Source organism: Apostichopus japonicus, chromosome 5 (genome assembly GCF_037975245.1).
Source record: "Apostichopus japonicus isolate 1M-3 chromosome 5, ASM3797524v1, whole genome shotgun sequence".
NCBI lineage: Eukaryota > Metazoa > Echinodermata > Holothuroidea > Aspidochirotida > Stichopodidae > Apostichopus > Apostichopus japonicus.
This window is the reverse complement of record NC_092565.1, coordinates 12137154-12157870: the sequence shown is the minus strand read 5'-3', so window position 1 is coordinate 12157870 and position 20717 is coordinate 12137154.

Genomic DNA, 20717 nt, shown 5'->3' with positions numbered 1-20717 from the left:
GCTTGATCCTCTTCTGCCCTCTCTGTGAACTATTCTCATGCAGTGTAAAAGTATGCATAAGGTACCGCCTTGATCAAACGGTGTGCTAAGCAACGGAATCAAAACACTAAATAGAAACACCATGTTATCAAATAACTTTTTTATCGACCTCGGGTGTCAAATTACACGGCGATATAGGTATGGAAGGTTTGACAAAATGTTTGCATGATAATAGGATGTATTGACATTTGGTAAATCTGTCAAGTTTTATTGTATAAGTATAAACAACGTTCACTGGGGAAAATTCTTTGCCCGTTTCAAAGTCTTTATTTGAAAATGAAACAATATGTATAGACCTACTTGTGTGGAGTACTTTGTAATGTTGTCTTTAGTTAACACTGAGATTAAGGGGGGGGGGGGGAGTGCGTATTTATGGCTCTGCAAAGGTCCCTCCTCTCAGATGAAAAGATGGACTCTGTTTTAATTACTATAGAAGAACATTGCTTCTAACTGTAGTAAGCATCAAGAGAGACATCCATGCATATTTTGTTGAATACAGCTGATTAAATTGCAGGCAAGCTCAACCATCCACACTGTAAGCGACAACTACCGCAAACAGCAAATACAAAATTGAGTGGGTTCCTTCAATATATTCAGTTCAACGACTTGAGTAAGTCTGAAGTGACTGCATGCATTGACTTTTAGTAACATTATTGTTTACTTTCAAAATGGAAATATATAAAGAGAAAAAATAAGGGGAAAGTAAGTCATTTCACCCCACTCTAGTCCCAACTTAATACTCTACTCTAAACTGAAAAACTGAAGGCTAAATGTCATCAGGAGGTGTAGGGGGGGGGGGGGTTCAAGGTGTGGAGAGCGTGGTAGTAGGACGTGCCTCAAGTTCACTTCTGATATAATCGAATCAACTTGAAATACATACAGTTCCAATATTGTTCTGTCCCTAGAAATAAACCCGGTCGGATGCTTGCAATTTTTTTTAAAATAAAAATGTCTTAATATTGGTTTTAATTAATGAATTTAATCTTTATTTTTCATTCGCAGTTGATTATGTCTTTTATGAGAGGGCACCCTTGTTGTTGTTTCTTTTTATATTTTTTTGTTGTTGTCACTCTTAGTACATGTATTGATACAAAAGTTATTGTTCACATGTTTGTATTAGCTCCGTGACCACTGATACGTATCATGTGGCGTATCCTTTACACACCCAGTTGGGACAATTCTTTTCTATACTGTAGTGTCATGTCCCGCTTCAGAGCACTCGTTTTGTCAGTACCAGCAGTATGAATATCATGTTTCTATCAGACCAAGGTAAGGAACTGATTGTGCTGTCGATACCAGTGCTTTGAGAGCATGATATTGGAGGACAATTTAAAGAGGTCTTAGCATTAGGAAATAATTTGTCCCAACTGGCTGCCTTTATATCTGGAAACCAATGAATGTTTCATTTATGCAGCTACAGCACTGTAGGATAGAATATACAAACACCTTTAAAGTTGCTCGCTTAATATATAAACATAGAAAGGTTTTTTCATATAGTGTTTTCGTTAATCACCATACATGCGAACTGAATGAGCCTATTTTATTATTTTATTTTTTCTTCCTAGTTGGTTTCTTTTTCCAGCCGAACTACCCTGAATATGTTAATTGAGAAACAAGAGGTAAGAACAGAGACGCAATGAAATTATCTTATTCAAATGGAGTATTAGATCGAAGGAAAGTCCAAACCAAATATCACAGTGAGTCGGTAAATGTCAGTCGAATAACAAATGCTGATAGCTGTCATGTGAATAACGTAGGAAACTCCCTTGACGCGCATTTGTCGATGCATCACTGACAAACCGGGAGAACCTATGTTTGCATATTTGCACCCCACGATGAGGATCAATGCAGAGGCGAGTTAATCTAAGGCCGGGTCATATAAAGGACAGATTCAGTTGATTTGTCTTTGAGAAATGAACAATGTTAAAGGAGGAAAGCTTTGTCGTTGATGTTGAATGTTGTAATTAAAGAATTATAGACTTGAATTAAGTTTTCCAAGAGTGCAAGAAAAAATGGGCCATTGAGAAGCTAAGGTTGAGACAAAATGGAGAATTATTTTGACACATTAATCAAATATGAGTCATTCCAATTTGAGAGTACATAGTGTACATTTTAGCTTTATATGCTATAGGTTTATAAAATGACTAGAACTGTTAAGTAACCATAACAAAAGAACAGCATGATAGCGTTTTTTTTATATCTATAATCCAAACTTATATCTCTTGATCGTGGATTAATAATGCTGACTTGATGATTTGAAAATATAACGTTAACATTTTGTCTGCATTTATCAATTAATTTTGGATCGATAATTATAGCTGTAATTTCAAGTTAACATACATTACAAAGGAGACACTCACGCACACACGCACGCACGCACGCACAAACAACAGACAAACAAACATTAATCGGACGGTCAAGCCAGTACTATATCACAAACTGTTCCTTTAAGGTTTATGTCTGCTGTCCGTCACCAAACAGTCTTACGTAGATGAACGTGCATGGGGTAATGAACGTGGTATTTCAATATAATCTGTTGATGTTTCCCTACAGATTCATGACGTCAACTGTTCATCTGTAGGGATGAAAGACACGTGTTCAAGTTGCGGTTAGTTGATCACTTATATCGGAAGCGCGGTATAGTTGCGACTCAAGGGGCGGAGAGGGAGAGAGGTGGAGAGAGAGGGGGAGAGGTGGGGGGGGGGGGGAGAGTAGTAAACCAACCAACAAACTTGTAAAAGCATTGGATTCATCGAGTAATGTGAGTTTACTTTTAACAATATGTGTCCTTCCTTTAGTTGATATAGCTATTAATGACAACAGCTGTGGTTTCAGACCAAAGAAAAACATTAAACACATGCATTAAAAACATCATCATCAACAACAATAACAAATCATGCCATCGAATATAAACAAATTTCAAATACTTTTATAAAATAATTCAGATACAGATTAAGCGCTTTTTCCTGTTCTAACTGGACCAATATATGAGGACATGAAGATTTACATCTAGGCCTATAACGTACATCAATTGGCCTATATGTGAAAGTTTACAAACATCTTCATTTCTTTGCCATTATGCTTCAGAGAGGAACGACCAGGGCTTGAAACACTAAAATACGCCGGCAATGAAAGGAGTGAGACATTGGGTGGCAGGGAGGGGAAGGGAATGGGAGGGGTGAGGATGGGGATGAGCATTGATATATCCACTCAGTCCAAATGTATACCCCCTACTTGAATACTTCGTTGTTCTATTTCTTGTTGATACAAGGTACTATTGACGTTAACGATATACCATGGATTCTGACACGTAGACAGTCATTCATATCTTCTGTCGCATTATTTGTGTTGTTTTCGATTTAGTTGGCATCGCACATATAGATGAGTGTTTACGGAATTGCTATTGTCCTACAAAGGTTATGTCCTTGTGAGAAAAAAAAAACAGAATCGTAAACAAACCATAAATTTTACAATTGTGTATATTTCACTCAATTGTACTTGAGAATATTATGCAAAATATAAAATATATAGGCATGTGGTATATGTGTATTTGAAGCGAGACAGTGAGGAAGAGAGAAAGAGACAGAGAGAGAGAGAGAGGGAGGAGTGGGGAGAGCTCTTAGCAACACAGCAGCCATGCATGTCACTCGAATCGTTGGTAATTTACACTGGTATAGGAGGTGTTAACCATCACCAAGAAGCGAACGATAGTTTATTCCTTCATTGACAGGTCTTCGGCATGCATGCTTTAAAATAATATCGGTTGGGGAGTTGAAAAGGTCATATCACTGGCCGGGAGTGGGATGTTAGGAAGGGATGGGGATGAGGGGGAGGAGGGGAGGTATTGGTTTCCCATCGTAATGGGCGTACCAAATAGTCAGATGAGTTTGGGATACCGGTCACGACTACTACATGTTGAGAGACCGCTGTGAATTTAGCACCAAAAGTGGAAAATAGACCCACTACCAAGTCAGTAGACAGACCGCCAATCCCCCCCCCCCCACGCCCCGCAACCCCTCCTTCCTCCTTTTCTCTTAGGATAATACAGGTTAGAAATATCACATTGGATAAGAAAACTATAATGATGATGATGATGATGATGATGATGATGATGATGATGATGATGATGATGATGATGATGATGATGATGATGATGATGATGATGATGATGATGATGATGATGATGATGATGATGATGATGATGATGATGATGATGATGATGATGATGATGATGATAATATTTATAAATTAGAGGTGATTTGATTATTGCACCTACATCGTTTCCAAGGTAACCACCTTGGACCATCCCGAACCCCCACCCCCTCTCAACCCCTCCTCGTCTGCCTCAAACACTCCATGGAAATCGTTTAGAAAGCGCCGGTGATTTCACATTTATCAGGACAAACAATAAATATTGATAAGAATATTTGCTGCTCCATAAATTCTTGTCAGTGTTTCGTTTAATGCGGCAATTACCAGGAAATGTACAGTCTAGTAATTATTGTAAGCCTAGCCTTGTACTTGATTCATGTCTAACTCTTGGATTAACAGGAGCAACCATGCAAGACCTCTATCACTAAATGCTACTTTCTTTCTTCTCCTAGAGGTAAATAATAAACCTCCAGAGAACATTGGCTTCATAAATTGTTGTTGTTCATGGATGACTGTAAACGGAAGTCTGTAAAGAAACAGAAACAGCCGTAAATTTAAGTAATTCTTTAATAGGCTGGTTTGGTTAATTTTTTTTTTACACATATCAAAACGTGAATGCAGTGTTATGGAACCGCTTGTGAAAGTTAAGACTAAGTTGAAATCTACTGTCTGTGAAACACGACTAACTTCAGCTCAGTTCTGTTGGACCATATAGGGAACTAATCCCTGGTTGGACTTTTGTGTAGGCCTATGTATAGTCTCGTTTGCACGCTTGTTCATCATATTTTATAGTCACATGTGTCACAGTAACATGCACACTACAAACATTTTTCGCCATATTAGCTGTTTGTTATAGGGAGGAAGGGAGGGAGGGTGGAATACCCTATAGAACAACATCGGATTCAAGGCTCACAGAGGTCGAAAGGAAAAGGAGGTTGTTCAAAGAAGACTGAAAGGAGGCTATCCATAAATCCAAGATGGGGGTGTAAGGTTCTATGCATCCAGAGTTGTTATCAATCCACATGTTTCTCCTCAGGAGTTGTTCCAAAAGTGTCTGTGGCGGAACGTTTTAAGTCTGCTAGTGAACTTTAGGGTCAAAGAATCTGCGCATTTGCTTTTGTTCAGGCACGTAACCATATTGAATGAAGAAGGTTCGGGCAGAAATGTGGGTCAACATGTGATTTAGTTAATTGCTTTCGGCATGAGAAATCGCTCAGAATTTGTTATCGCGGAATACGACTATGATTTGTGTGTGTGTGTGTGTGTAAAATTGAACGATTCATTTTATGGCATCACTAAATGAACTGTATTTAAATTGGGGACCATTCTACAGAGAATCTATGCTGATATTAGTTCACTTGAATGGTCATCATGTAACTGTCGAAACTAAGTTTATTTCTAAGGTCATCCATTACAATCAAAGTTTATCCAAACAAGCGGTTGTGGCGTGATAAATACGCATCAATACAGTCAGTAGCCTTCACTACAAGATACAGTAAACCAACAATTCAAAGATGGAGAAATTTAAATCCTAGCTTTGATTTCTTATCTAATTACATATTCCCAAAGGGGATGTGGGGGATAGGGAGGGGTGGGGGAGGTTACAGTAAGAAAGGAAAGTCCTCGTGCATTAATGAATCTCCAGACACGCCTGATAAGAGATAGTCAGGAGAGGTGGGGGGGGTATAGCCCTCGAGTGGCGAGGGGGTCGGATATATACGCAGGGGTCTAAGAAAATATGGGATAAAGAATATTGTATTCTCATTTCCATGACGCATGCATTTACTAAATCTTTCCAATGTAGAAAATGTACAGACTCATTGTGGTTCAGTGGAAAGGGGGGGGGGGTATGGGTAAAAGAGGGAGAAAAGTGAGCAAAGGGGGAAATACCACTTATCAGAGACGGAGGTTTTATTTATTTCTTTTTCTATACGTATAAATACGAAATGTACGTAGCATACGTACTAGAGTTAACGCTGTCATCAGTAAATGCGCACAAATATGCCAGTACCAAAAAGATGCCAACCAGGGGAGCGGATCAAGCCAGTAAACTAGGAGGTGGTGGGTGCTAGACTGGTGTTGGAGAATTATATGGAAATTAAATTGTACTCATTCACCCAGGACACCATGGTACATCGTGGTAATATTGTGAGCCTATAGTTGCCGGTATACTATAGTAGTGATATGCGTATATCGCATAAATATATGGTCTAATATTTACATGTAGCCTATATCAATTAATAAGGGAATACAAACTGTAAAAACGTCCGCCGATCTTTAACTTCCAGATTGGCACCCCCCCCCCCTCCTTGGCCTACCAGCCTTCTTCGTCACGGTATGCCGTTAAAGGATTGAAGACTCGCGCACAGAGTAACGTCTCATGCCGGTAATCTGCCTAGTTTCGAATGAGGTGTAACAGAATTGTTAGACACCACCATCGATCCCAGAAAATACACACACAACTTGCTACTGTCGGTAATTAGACACTAGTGTACAGTCAATATATGCAGCTACGGTCAATACCCACAACACAGTGTACATAGCAGCGATATACATCTCACGTCCAGATGAAAGATAACAAGGTAACACGTTTCATTACTGTCTGCAAATTGTAGCGACAAGAAGAAAACTTCACTTGCAAGCAATGGAAAGTTAACTTTTTCAGATGGCGGCACGCGGTTTGGGGTGAGTCTTCAATGCCTTTAAAACCACGAGCGTCCAAATAGCCCGTATTTTAACCACCCTCTCCTGAGTCCCAACAACCCAGATTACTGTTCTCCTGTATTCGTTCTCCACAACATATGTCTTTCACCAATCTCCTTGTAACAATAGCATGATGTTCATTCTAGTCCAGAGGCAGCCCACGGAGTTGCGTATATATCATCGCAAACACCCTTCATGAACAAAAAGCTAGTCGTGAGATAGCATCTGCGCAAGCTTTCAGTAATATTTCTCAATGATTTGGACAGACATTTGAGTCACTACTCACTGTTACAATGGTTTAAAACATCCTTTCCTCGTCCATGAAATATGCATTTAGTACTGACGATGTTGATATTTTATTAAAACTGTTTACACTACTACTATATATGCAAACGATACCATTGTATAAGCTGAAAGTGAGACCAAACTTTAAAATGCACTTCATGGGGTCAAGACGTATTGCGATACCTGGCAATGACTGTAAACACAGTTAAAACTAAACTAGTTGCATTTTCAAGTGACAAAATTAGGTTTAAACCACGTTCTTACACGTAGGCGTTGTTGAGGTTTATTCTTATCTGGGATGTATACTTTTAACTATAATTATAGATTTTCAAAGTCTATTAATAAACAAGTAAACCAAGCTTAGATTACAGTCTATTGAGTAAATCTTGGAACCTACAGCTACCATTGGATTTACAAGTTCAGATATTTGATAAACTGGAAGTTCTCCCTGATCTACTCAATGAATACGGCGAGATTTGGAGTTGTGGTCATTTTAGTCAAGTTGAAGCTGTTTCATATAAAACTCTGTAAACAAATTCTGAAACTTATCAAGTATACACCGAATTGTATTGCATGTAGTGAATAAGGGACGCCATAAGCTGACTAAAACAATTGAAGCAAGAATGGTTAATTTTTGGTGTAGAACCGCAAATAGTAGTGAGACCACTTTATCATCGCAATTTGATTTACAAGTTCCTTTAGGTTCTCTATACGAAGAAAGTATATCTATTCCTCTCCTTGGTTTAAGTAACGTTAAAAGTATTCTTGAAGAAGCCGATATGTCGTATGTTTTGAATCTGCCTAACAAAGCACACCAAGTTCATGGCACTGCTGACCTTATACTATCCAAAACATGGTTAAGTAATGCAATTAAGTTAAGACTAAGTAACATATATAAACAGAATTGACTCGCCGGACGTAAATAGTAATTCGCATTGTAAAGTTTACAGAATATTTAAGAACAGCCTTGAATTTCGAAAAGTTTCTGAAAAGCCTCGATTTCCGGAACCGTGGCCGTAACTATTTAAGCAGATATCGTTGCAGAAATACTAATATTCCGATCGTTTCAGGAAAATATCAGGATATATATTGTAATTCATGATCGGATATGTAATTTATGGATTAGTTACAAATTGGGTGATGCATTTCTTTTTATTTTAGAATGCCCAGCCTTAAAGAAAGAAAGAAATCTTAACTTGAAATCATATTTTAGAACTTAAGTCGTTATTTCCAATTTAATTCAGCTTTGTGCTTAGATATTGGAAATCTCGTAATTGATTTCCGTGACAATTGCCAGCGCTTATATATTTACTGTAGTGCTGGTGCCATCATGTCAGTACTGCTCTCTGTAACGTATTATTTTCTGCAGTTCTGTTTGGGTCATACATCTCTATTGTGAGCCTGCCACCGAAACTCACTACTTAAGGAAATGACAACCGTTGCTATGGCAACTGAGACAGCAAAGAGGGGCTATTACTGCATCATCCTATTGCCTCCTTAATATCACCCAAGGGCGTAGGAACCGGGGGGCTGGGGGGCGCCAGCCCCCCCAGTGAAAAATGTGGAGGGGCGGAAGTATCATTCCGCCCCCCCCCCGCTCCGCAAGTCAGAAAACCCCTTTTTCATTTCCAAATGAGAAAAAAATCTCATTTGGAGCCCCAAATTGCATCTAAGGCCAGGTGAAAATACAAAATTAAGTTTACAAAATGGAGTGGGTGTTGAAGTGTGCTATATTGCACCAAATTGCATCTGAGGCCACCTGGAAATGCAAAAAATTCCAAAGGGGAGGGGGACACCCCTCCCCTTAGACCCCTCCCCCAGGCCGGCCATCAGTCTTCAGCCCCCCACTGAAAAGTACCTTCCTACGCCACTGATATCACCGATGGAATAACAAACATTTTATGGATTCCCCTGAACATTCTGCGTTGATTAATATGGAGGGGTGCGAACCTCCCTCCAAGAAAATACATTAGCAAAAAAAAAAAAAAAAAAAAAAAGAACAGGCCGGATATATCTGTGACCTATAATAGATAATCATATCGAGGGAAATATGTTTTAGCCATTCTACGATAACAAGGACGCCGCTTGGTTGAATGGGACATTGGCACTATATATGTTAATCCCATGCATACATGTAAGTATGTTATTCATTGGAAGCAGTGCAGGAAAAGGTTCAGAGACAGGGCAAGAATTTATTGAAATAGGATGCTGGTAGAACTATTTCTCTTACGTCTGCTGGGAGGCCGAAGAGAAAGAAAGTCGGTGAATACTGACGTAGAACGAAACAAAAGTTTTTTAAAAAAAATGCGAAGAACATATCCATGGGCTTGACTGTTCTTGTAAAGGTTGAAAAGTTCATGAGACTAGAAGAAGATAAAAGAGGGGTAAAGATTAAGTTAGGTAAAGTGTTAGCACGCAAAGGAATGTCTTCCGCACAATGGCTATTATTATGTAAGGTATGCATAAGTATCATCATGCTGATTCAGCTGTACTTGACAATTATGTCACCAGGAAAGATGACTCTGAAAGGTAAATGTAACTGGAATAAAAATAACAAACATAGCAATAAAATGTCAAAGTGGTTACTTTGAAGACGGAAGTAACACAATGGTCAAAGAAAATAATGAAAGAAAAGAAAATACCCACGGGATTTTGTGTTCAGAAGCACCGACGAGTACTACTTCAACATTTTTCTACGGGGTTATAGCCATGACTCCACCCCATCACTACCCTATACCCCCCCCATCACTACCTTATAATCATAAAGCACGAATGCCCACGGTAAATATGAATTTCAACACCGTTTTTTTCCATGAAAAATTGACAACCTGTTATCGAAATCTTATCTGAGACCTGAGACATACTTCTTATAAAATGATTTGAAAGCAGTTGTTTGTATTTTGAATTGTACTGGATTTTAAATGAAATAGCATAAAACCTTTTTGATCTTGTCTCATGAGAGTAATGCTAATCTGAAGTATGAAATCAATCCATTCCCGAGTTACAACATTTGCTCCCCGGACACTTTCCACAAGAATATAAAACACATTTAAGAATAATATCGAAATTTCATTTTCATGTTGTTATTTGCTTCATTATTTGAAATGATTATTTACTAGAAAAGCTGTAATAAAGAACATGAATGGTGTTTTCGAATAACTTCTAAACATTTATCAGAATGGTTGCTGTGCAAAACATAGATCGGGTCGATTAGCGGACAGCATGTGGCGGATGGGGTGGCTTAAAGACTTGCGTCATAGCGTGCAAAGGTTGTGACCTTTAAAAGGGAATATTTCCCATTATTATAAGGAGCCCTTCAAAAAGAAAAAGCAGCTGGAGTTAGGACATTCCTGCATGTTATTGTGTTTGTTCCTCATAAAGAAGTGCAACTTTTATACGTAGCAGTGTAGCCTACGGGACATTCTACTGACACTCGTTGGATTATTTCACAGTGCTGCTTGACAAAATAAATAGAGAGAGAGAGAGAGAGATTTGAAAGATTGAATCAGCTGCTCGGTGCGTTTTATGACTACAGTAAAACCATACAACCTCAAGAGACACCTCTGAAATCAGAACCATGCACTAACGGTGGTGTTCACATTGTCCGGCGGGCGGGGAGGGATTTGATGTTTGAAAGTGGGCGGGTGGGGCACTGGTCGGGGTAAACTTTAATATTTTATAAAGGCCCTGGATGTAAGATGGTGCAATATTTATATGTTATTTCCCAGTATTAATTGTTTATTTGAAAACGTAATTATGCTATCTGCATCAAAGTGTTGCCAGATTTATTAAAATTAAGCGACATAAAAAGTAACAATTATGAATTGAAATTAGAGTCGTCACAATGGGCCGATCTTTTTCATAGCAGGTGTAATGGCATTATGAATAAGTATAAAAAGTATCGCAGAGTTGTCATTATTGCTGTTGCATAACCAACCAAATTAACCTGTATATCATTGTCTCTTGTACAGGATTGTACGAGAGTCTCTCCCATTCCCCACCGCACCTCTCACTTGATCAATCCACCAAGCCCCTACCCCTCCCCCCGCATTCCACTATTAACCAAGTTGAACAGTCAACGACCGCTACTTTCATAAAGTACAATATTTGCTACTTCTATACCGGAGGTCTTTGTCAATGCGTGTTTCTAAGTTTTTAAAGTAATATACACTTAATTGAACACAACAATCTCCGTTTTCACATATTTTAGCAAAGGAAAAGACAAAAGTTACCTAGAATGAACCGAACAATTTACGAATTCTCTTGATCACCATTTAAAGCAGCCCATAAATCGTAGTAAACGCCAACCAATATAATTATTATACAGATGACCTTTCCGTAGTGTGGGCGTAAAATTTTGTAGACACGAAGAAGGAAACTATTTGGGTTGTTTTGTTTGCAAAAACGAGGGTTTAATAAATAAACTGTTGGGTTAACTTAGTTGTATACAGAAAAATGTTAAAGTTATCATATACAGTTATCTGAAAGGTTTCAACCAAAGGCAAAAGATAACCCCTCAAGTTACGAAACCTAGTCACCTTATCATGACCTTTGAAGAACAACGTTGTTGTAAAAGTTGTCATATTTCCCTGCGATACAGTATGCAGTTTACCGTCTTGTCGTAGTAGAGGTCGTGATCAAACTGAGAGCCACAACTTCCTTAGATGAACAGTGCGGATCTTCATATATATAGTTGTGTCGTATCCGTCTATCCGCCCGTCCGTCCGTCCATCCCCCCCCCCCTCCGTCCGTCCATCCGTCCATCCAACTATGATATTGGAAGATTATTTCAACATCTTTGCAGAAATCTGTGATGTTAGTATAGTGTGTGTATCATATCGTTCAAAAACAAATTCGTTCAAAAACAAAACTGGGATGTCTACAGTTGAGCTATTGCCGCAGGGAGTCTGCTTTTCACATCATCGCTCATCGGCACGTGACCTACATATTTAAATTAAGCCTGATAACAGACGATCGAGTTATACCAATATTCCGCAATATTGTATGTTGTCTTTTGTCGATATTTCACTTGTCTGATGTCTTGAGCAGTCCAAAGTAGCCCTCCTTGGAAATCCATTCACATGGTGTACATTACTAACCTAGTAATTTGGTTGTCAACAAAACTAGTACATTTAGGAATTTAGAGCGCACGCGTGACTACATCGCTCCCCGAGAATTTCACAGCAGTATTCCATTCGTGATCTAGGGCGAGGTGAGTTCTCCCGCCCGACAAACTTCAAATTTTTACATAGCTCGCATTGAAAAAATGTCAATCTCTGCATGTTTATTCTATTTAGATGAGTGTTGAGAAGATAGATAATGTCATTTGTGGAACCTGCAGACTGTTGCTATATGTTTACTTAGAGACGCTGAACGCGCTTCGTCAAGTACTACTCATCAAGCTAAGTAAATGTTGACTTAAATCTATCACACATGTATGCAGACGACTTGAATAGCGTGCGGTGATTGGTTGCGACTTGCGTATCATCAATCATTAATTTCAGTAGAACGTTTCGGTAACCCTTTTGCAATTAATATGACCTAGTTCCCTATCTTTGAACTTTATCATTGAAGACCACGGATTGGACGGAAAGCGTAAAGTTGACTGGTAAGTACTATGATATTCCATATAGCCGTTCGTTATTGGCTGATAACACTAGACGATTCGTGTCTCTTTAAGGAGTGAAAATAGCACAAGACTAATACTCAAATATATTACAGTGAAGGATAACTTAAAAACAATATCTATTGATAATGAAGATTGGCATAATTTGTTTTTCTTATTTGGGTCATTTGCTATGCCATGAAAAGGCAAAGAGAATGCACTATTTCTATAGCTTTATAATAGCTATTGTTTACTTTTTTGGTAAATTTCCAAATCTTATGGGGGAAAAATACCAACTTCGCTAAAAAGGCCACTGTCTGAGGGCGCAATATATAGACCCTAACAATACATAACCTAACGGAACCGGTTTTTGTCGGGTTAAAAGGCGGAAAAAAAACTTTTTTTTTATGTAACCAGCCTGCATTAGGATCACACATGATATCGGTCATTTTTAATTTTCCAGAAGAACTGTCACTTTACAGAATTTGTTGGGGGTCAGTTTATCAAATGTTACACTTTAATGTTCAGAGGTATACGTACCGCGGTATATATGGCTCTATACATCGTTTTTAAAGTTTCTATATGCATGATCTAAAAAGCAAAGCTAGTTTCGTATGACTGATAATTACAGAAAATATTGGATATATTGTTACATGATGTAGCTTTGAGTAAACCGGAACTTAAGTTGGATAGGGGTGGGGCAAATTTTACGATGAAACAAGCAGCAAAAGATGTACTGTAATTCTGTAACCTCGATATGACACTCGATTTAACCCCTCAATACAACTGTGAAGGTTAAACTTTATAGAACGAAGTTACAAATCGACAATTATTTACAATCCCATAGTTGCTTTCCGCCATTATAATTCGATGTAATTTAATCCTGAGATTGTTGAACTGGTCCCGAAGGGTGGAACAAACAACTTTTATTTCCTCAATCCTTCACATAGCAGAAGATAAACAACGTAGAAGGTAAAAAGTTCACGTGCATGAACAGGTTGGTAGTTATCGATGAAAGAAAAACAAGAGATCTCTCTGACAACTCTTCATACGTTGTTATGATAAGAATCATAATCACAACCAACGACTTATAGAACTGGTTCTTGTAATTCCCCAAGCCCCCTGCCCTGTTCCAGAGCAAAAGTTACACAAAGCAACCATGGTTATACAACCGCCCAAGCACCGTCATAGAGCTTTAGAGGAGAAAGTTTCCATACATAATTAAGGAACTACTGTATATATCGTGGACTAGTTTTAGAGGAGACAGTTTTCATACATAATTAAGGAACTACTATATATATCGTGGATCAGTCTAGAATAGACAGTTTTCATACATAAGGAACTTCTATATCGTGAACTGTTGCAAACGCAAAATAAACCGCTGCGACAGTGTAGAAGTATCCCTCAGTATGTGATTACCTTGCAAGAACGTCCTAACCTATATGTTTTGCACCCCCCCCCACCCAAAATAACTCCCTGATTAGAGTAAAGAGGCCAGAAACTCAAAATCTCACTATTCCTTATATTGAGTTATATGCTGCGTATAGGCCGAGAGGGTACTGAATCCGAAAACCACCCCCCCCCCCCGCCCGCCCCATCATTGCGAATCGTGAAGATATCCTTTTAGGCTGCCTTTTTCTTTGCTTAATGTGTAAAGACGAAGAAGTTTCATAACATTACTATGCGTTCTCTGTGTATTTTCAACTTTGACGTACTAAACGGATAGTTAGACTGCGTCAGCTATCTATGTAACGTAAACAATTATATATTAACAGTGGTTACATTTTGTTTGTCTTGCCATGCAGGCAGGGTCAAAGTCAACCAAGCATTTTTATTTTTATGAATTGTTACATGAATGGAAACGAACAGACAATGTGCATACATTGAATTGATTTATCACATGTGTATTAGTTCAGTTTTTATTTTTGGCCTTGAAGTTCTTGTTTACCTCTTAAATATCACATCAGATGTCCCTGGTGTCTCGGATAAAGAAAACACGTCAAAACTATGCTGCAAAATAAGCTGCAATAAGTGTTTTATGACCACTATTCACAAATAAATTATTTCTTATTTTATTATTTCTTATTATTATGATTATTTATTACTTTTATTTATTTATGATTTTTATTTAATTTATTTATTATTTTGATTATTATAATTATTAATAGTACTATTATTATTGTTTTTGTTGTTATTATTATTATTTTGACTTATTGCTTAAATACATGTAGATCCTCTCAATATGATGGATATTTGGGCATATTTTGGGGCTTGTAAATATATGTCTTTCTGCTCAAATCATAAAATATGAATGTATATTTGTAATCCTCATTCTATAACTAAGTCATCTCTACATGTGCAAGGTTGCAATCCTTTGGTTGTTTCTAATTATCGAGTACTTAAACAATACATTTTTTTCTTATTTTCTCCCGTTCCTTGATGGATTAAATTTAAAAGATACGGTAACGTTTGTAGATAACAGGTCTATTATTATATCAACGGTCAATGGACTATATAGCAAAGACAAAATAAACTAGAGCAACTGTATTTGTATACAAACACATGTCATTGTAGTGCGTGGTGTAGGTCAACGTTAGTTAGTTGTTCATAATTAATGGAATTAGGGTCTTTTTTTATTTCAACCCTTTTGAAGTGTTTTTCGGTCACGAAGAAGCCAGTTCGGCGTTTGGTCCCTCAACGTAGACCGAGGCTAGTATATATCGTGTTATGTTTATAATAAAGTCTAGCTAGCATGTGTGTATGCAATATAAACGAATAAATGATGTCTAAAACCATCAGAACTATAGCTGCCAATCACGAAACACGCCTATTTCGGACGTGATAGAGAATACGCAGAGTCCTGGACAGTGATTGGCCAAATTGAACTACATGTTTACGTTACTGTATCCTCTCCTAGTTAGCGAATGTATGTATGTATGTATGTATGTATGTATATGTGATCTTCCCGCAAGCAGGAACTCGCGAAAGAAGCCATGGAGGCTTATAGACTGCGCAAGCTGACCGAAGCCAATCTCTCGGCACACATCCATTTAACGTCCATGTCGGGAAGTTGTTATTGAACAACACCCTTGCCAGACGACACACCTTGCTGTCGGCGGGGCGGGGAATCGAACCGGGGATCTCATGACTGGGAGACGCCGGCGTTAACCACTAGGCTATACACTCCGCCGAAGTTTACGAACATAAAAAGTTTACGAACATACGGTGATTTGCACCGAAGGCCTAAAAGTCGATTAATCTAACGAATACATGTAGGCATATTGTCTATCATTGAAAATGTAACAACCTCCGGTCTGTTAAAACTGCCTCGTCGATTTCCTGGCCCTGGTTTTGTCATCATCCAAACACGTAGTATATGCCATACACGGCCATAGTAGTTGCAATAACCGAAGTAGAACAGATAACGCCGAGTCGTTGCGGCTTAATACGATTAACATTTGTTGCTTGCAACATTTTTGCAGGATGTTGTGAACTCAAACGCGTTCAAATGTTACCAGTCTTTTTCAATTTGAAAATAACGAACCAAAGTAGAGAATTTAACGTATTGTTTTGAAGAAGAATGTTGCTCAAGGAGATCTATTTTATTTACGTGTGCAGAATAAACTGTTCGCCGCCACATTTCTTTGCTAACCTGAGTCTAGATTTTTTCCTGCGTAGCGAACCTGTGAATTTGAGATTGCTATGAAGAGTGTATGTTCAGCTGACATTCACCAGCCAGTCATGTAGATGAGGGAGCGGGCTACGAATCCCAACTTTGTAGGGCGCATGCGCACTACAATAATTATAGCTATAGCGGTCTATACTGGCACTATAGAAACAATGCATATAGCTGCAACTCTCATAGAAATCGATAAGAGATTGACCATTTTACAAGATTTTTCTTAATCCTATTCTCATTTATGAATAAACATCAGCTAATTATGCACATTGATAATGTAAAAGGAGTGGCTGTCTTATTTTCTGTTATGTTATTTCTTTGTTTTACAACCTTCGTGTCAAGGACACTAAACACAGGTTTGTGGCCTGAGTGATTTAATTTGTTTCTTTGAAAAGAGGAACATCAACATTATTCAAATGGTATATGTGGGCTTGTAATTAGAGGTTAACATATAACGTGCTAAAATAAGAAAGTTTGATGAGCGAAATACTCTACGTCATAATTTGCACATGTTTAAGGAGTTTCCCAGATTTATGAAAATTTCAAATCTTGGAAATGAAAAGAGCTTTTCGAAAACTGTCAACAGATTTTGAATGAGATTATCACACAAAACAAGAATGAATAGGGGGCAAATTAGAACATTGCTGCATGTATGGAGGGAGGGAGCTACTCGAATCATTTGATGAACCATCCATCATGCATTGCGGCATCGGTCCAACCTGGACCGGTGATTTCTTAATCTAATGGGTTCAGATACCCCCCAAGTGTTTCCGAGCATTGTTCCCAAATCACAACAGTATCATTGTGTTTGACTTTAGCTAAAATGATCAAGTTTAATGCAACTCATCAAGCAGCCTATCTCTGCGTAAACCCACATTAGACTCTCTATGATGTCATATAGGTTCATTTTATTAGCAGTAAGGGTTCACACAACTAATGTCAACTCAATCTTATTGTTACACTAGACTTGGTCGTTTACTTGAAAATGAAAAACAACTTTACACCTTGCTCAAATTATTTTTTTCATAGAGCTAGAAATTTACTTCTTCAAATTTCGCTTCGTACAGTTGGTCTGTTTAAATCTTTGTTCAGAAACAGCTAATGCTAGTTACAGGTTATATCAGGGGAGTTGTTATTCCATAACAAGTCCCTCATGGTTATATCATATACTATATAGCTTAATCTAATAGATTGGGATCTTTGCTATGAGAGCCCGTTAGTTCCCTCGGCCATGTGGAACGCCAGCACGTGTTTCAATGCCAAACCGATGCGATCCAGATTGAGAGACTTTTTATGTTAAATAACTCCGAATATTTCTAAATACACTTTTTGAAATCATATATGCATGGGGTTCGCCTGGGGGGGGGGGCTGGGGGGAATACACAATAAATACACTTTATAAACGTTGTTCTCTCCATTCAAGACAGTTTATTTATTACAGAGAGAGGTGGAGGTGGTGAGAGAAAATCTGTTTTATTGATGCAAGAAATTTTCCCAATTTTTCCCCTTTGGACTTTTTTCTTAATTTCTGTATGTGACATTATATATTGCAGATATAAGCATTTAAGGACTGTTCTGTAATTAAATGCATGCTAAGTAAAATCTGTGATAAGTGTTACATATACAATTGTTATAATTCAAACTATGGTAACTCTCCAGATAACGCATTGTTAAATATGGAGTGTGGATTTAAGCTGTTAAACCAATTGCAACATATTGCAGGTATTCGAATTGTCTTATCGTATATATGACTCGTCGTATATATATACATTTTTAAATGGTGCAAAGGCTTAGAAAGTTTACATTTCATTAATGCTCTATAAACATAAGTCGTTGACCTAAGTACTGTAGGAAACTGCATTATGCTTTGAGTGTTAAACATGGTTTTATTGCTAATGATATTGGTTTGCCAATGCCGTGGGATTGCAGAAATAATTCTTGAACGGAAAAATCAAATTTATTGATGCTGCTATCATAACTCATTACCTCATTATCGTTAGACTAAGAAGGCTTTCTTTTGTCTCGAGATATTATACTGTCAGTGACTTTGTTACCAATTTTAATGTTGTGTAAAACATATTGGTTACCATCTTTTATTTTCGAGGTTAACCAAATTAAAACATGACCAGGCGTCACATACCTGTCTAATAAACGTATTTGAAGTTTTGCAGTCACCTTTTGCAAAATGACATTTAAACAGAAAGTTATCACCGTACTGTTTTAGAAAATACCCAACGAGATCTTTCCATGGTCTATTTGATCTCCATGAAACATTTAAACCCTGCATGTCGTTTTGAGACTTACAGCGAACGTTACTACGTATATCACATACTCAAACCTCCATTACACTCTTAGAGTCACATAACACAGTCCGTTTAACATTGTCACGCTTATTACTCCAGATAAAATTGAAAAATAACATAATGAAATGTTTTAGAAAATTGTCAGGGGGAGGGGGGGGGGGGGGTAATACAGTATATGGAGGCTATACAAGTTGAGAGATTGCAAAGGTCTTGATTGTTAAAATTTTGCCTATATAAGAGGAGTTAGATCACGTCAAGATGAACTTTGAAGGATACCCCTTTGCTCTCGAGAGTTTTGGAGCATCATTAAAACAGAAAAAAAAAATCATATTTTATGATGCCTGAATGAAATACCAAAATACGCGTCAAATACTAAAAGTTAAAGTTAGGAAATTAATCTGGATAGATGAATACAATAAAGGGGTCATATCGGGGATAAAAACGATTTTCAAACTTCACCTTCAGCCCTGACACCTGAAAGAACCTTTTCAATACTTTGACAACTTCCTGACTGGAACTTTCAAGGACCATCCGTTATACAATCACGGTGTCGTCTGCATACTGTTATGTGTTAAAAGTTTGTCGAACTATAGAGAAGGAAATCCATTCGAATATTGATAATAAAAGTAAACATTTTCGTACCAGGTTGCAAACTGCATATATGTAAATAGCTTACCGTATGACATACACACAGATAAACAACCTATATAAATATTACAATTCATGAAGTATAATGCAACGGAAGAATCGAGATAAGTTTTGTGAATTTTTCATCGATATCGTTCAGCAGAACAATGGGCACGTCTGTTAGGCCTAGGCCTATATGTCATTCATATCACACACAGGCTGATTGGGTTCACCCAACGGGCAAACAACATGGATATAACATAATCATGACCTTCCAGATAACATAGATGCAGTTATATATATATATATATATATATATATATATATATATATATATACATGGCCTCCAAGCGGGTATGATGTAGTACCGCAAAGGGGGGAAAACGATATGTGCAGGCACGGGATACAGAGTGAGAGTGTGGGGGTTACCCGCCCTCTTGACTTTCAACCTCGCACAAAATGCAAGAGTTGCATTCATACCAGTCTAAATTTGCCTCAGAAAACATAATTTTTCGGTCTAAAAATGTTTTTCCCGGGGGAGGATGATCCAGACACCCCTCCCCTCCACGGCAGTTCAATTCAATGTTCCCCAGGGCCACACCCATTCTTTATATCCTGAATTCTGGATCCATCTCTATTTTTGGATATGATGTGGTTTCCGATCGGATCAATAAAACAACAGTGTGTGGCAATAAATGCTGTAGTAAGAAGACTCCTGATAATCCCCTTTATACGGATGAAGGCAAGGGGTACCCAAGTTCAGAGGACAGATGGTCTTATCCGCACTCCACATCTTCTATTGCGTCCTCCTCACCCCTCCCATATACCTAACTCCACCCCTCACCCCTGTTTGTGCTTCCTTCAAATGGACTCTTCAAGCTCTAAAATAAATTTAAATTTGCTGTAAAATGTTGAGTTTTCTGCTGATAGCTCTTTCATCTTGGTAAAAAGATATTTAGCGTGGAGTATGAAGAAATGAATAGGGTGTTTAATATCCTCAATTAAACCAAAATAAATGTTGTACTTAACTTTCAACCAGATTAGTTACTTCCTTCCAAAATAGATTAACATATTGAGTACCAAGCCAAAATAGGTCATCTAATGTTTCCTCATTATCATTACAAAAGGTACAAAATGAAGAATCTTTGATATTCAGTTTACACAGATAATTATTCACTCTTAGTATCCTATGCAGGAGCGAAATGGAACGTATTGGAGCTTTGCTTCTTGTGAAGATTTGTACGGAAGCGAAAAAATGCTTGTCCAGCATAAATGCGAGATTACTAAGAAATGTTACTGCCATTTTTAAATGGTGCAAGGCTTA